This window comes from Macaca nemestrina, chromosome 20 (assembly GCF_043159975.1).
Source record: "Macaca nemestrina isolate mMacNem1 chromosome 20, mMacNem.hap1, whole genome shotgun sequence".
NCBI lineage: Eukaryota > Metazoa > Chordata > Mammalia > Primates > Cercopithecidae > Macaca > Macaca nemestrina.
Genome location: NC_092144.1, coordinates 56,409,071 through 56,410,997, shown reverse-complemented (window position 1 = coordinate 56,410,997; position 1,927 = coordinate 56,409,071). Strand labels below are relative to the sequence as shown.

The window sequence follows — 1,927 nt, the reverse complement described above, 5'->3', positions numbered from 1 at the left end:
GAAAACAGTGTGGAGATTCCTTAAAGAACTAAAAGTAGAACTACCATTTGACCCAGCAATTCCACTACTGGGTGTCTACCCAGAGGAAAAGAAGTCATTATACGAAAAAGATACTCACACATGCATGTTTATAGCAGCACAATTCCAATTGCAAAATCGTGGAACCAACCCAAATAACCATCAGTCAACGAGTGGATAAAGAAACTGTGGTACTTTTTTGCAATGAGTTTGCCACCAGAACACCCCTAAAAGCCAAAATGGGAAAGGAAAAGACTCGTATCAACATTGTCGTCATTGGACATTGATGCCTCAGGACACAGAGACTTTACCAAAAACGTGATTACAGGGACATCTCAGGCTGACCGTGCTGTCCTGATTGTTGCTGTTGGTGTTGGTGAATTTGAAGCTGGTATCTCCAAGAATAGGCAGACCCGAGAGCATGTCCTTCTGGCTTACACACTGGGCGTGAAACAACTAATTGTTGGTGTTAACAAAATGGATTCTACCTAGCCACCCTACACCCAGAAGAAATATGAGGAAATTGTTAAGGAAGTCAGCACTTATATTAAGAAAATTGGCTACAACCCCATCACAGTAGCATTTGTGCCAATTTCTGGTTGGAATGATGACAGCATGCTGGAGCCAAGTGCTAACATGCCTTGGTTCCAGGGATGGAAAGTCATCTGTAAGGATGGCAATGCCAGTGGAACCATGCTGCTTGAGGCTCTGCACCGAATCCAGCTGACACCAGCTCATCCAACTGACGAGCCCTTGCACCTGCCTCTCCAGGATGTCTACAAAATTGGTGGTACCGGTACTGTTCCCGTTGGCTGAGTGAAGACTGGTGTTCTGAAACCTGGTATGGTGGTCACCTTTGCCCCAGTCAATGTTACAGCTGAAGTAAAATCTGTCGAAATGCACCACGAAGCTTTGAGTGAAGTTCTTCCTGGGGACAATGTGGGCTTCAATGTCAAGAATGCGTCTGTCAAGGATGTTCATCTTGGCAACGTTGCTGGTGACAGCAAAAACGACCCACCAATAGAAGCAGCTGGCTTCACCACTCAGGTGATTATCCTGAACCATCCAGGCCAAATCAGCACTGGCTATGCCCCTGTACTGGATTGCCACATGGCTCATACTGCATGCAAGTTTGCTGAGCTGAAGGAAAAGATTGATCGCCATTCTGGTAAAAAGCTGGAAGATGGCCCTAAATTCTTTAAGTCTGGTGATGCTGCCATCGTTGATGTGGTTCCTGGCAAACCCATGTGTGTTGAGAGCTTCTAGGACTATCCACTTCTGGGTCGCTTTGCTGTTCATGATGTGAGACAGACAGTTGCCATGGGTGTCATCAGAGCAGTGGACAAGAAGGCTGCTGGAGCTGGCAAGCTCACCAAGTCTGCCCAGAAAGCTCAGAAGGGTAAATGAATATTATCCCTAATACCTGCCACCCCGGTCTTAATCAGTGGTGGAAGAACAGTCTGAGAACTGTTTGTTTCAATTGGCCATTTAACTTTAGTAATAAAAGACTGGTTAGGGATAACAATGCATCATAAAACCTTCAAAAGGAAAGGAGAATGTTTTGTGGACCACTTTGGTTTTCTTTTTTGCATGTGGCAGTTTTAAGTTACTAGTTTTTTAAATCAGTACTTTTTAATGGAAACAGCTTGGCCAAAAATTTATCACAGAATTTTGAGACCCATTTAAAAAGTTTAATGCAGAAAAAAAAAGAAACTGTGGCATGTATATATATACAATGGAATACTGCTCAGCCATAAAAAAAAGTAATGATTTAACAGCATTTGCAACAACGTAGATGAGATTGGAGAAAACTGTTCTAAGTGAAGTAACTCAGTAATGGAAAACCAAACATCATATCTTCTCACCAATATGTGGGAGCTAAGCCATGAGGGTGCAAAGGCATAAGAAT

At 43.3% G+C, this 1,927-nt stretch overlaps 1 pseudogene; it reads left to right on the top strand.

The window, feature by feature from the left end:
* Positions 1 to 480: 480 nt before the first annotated feature.
* On the top strand, positions 481 to 1,709 carry LOC105478573 (putative elongation factor 1-alpha-like 3; annotated as a pseudogene).
* Positions 1,710 to 1,927: the final 218 nt, after the last annotated feature.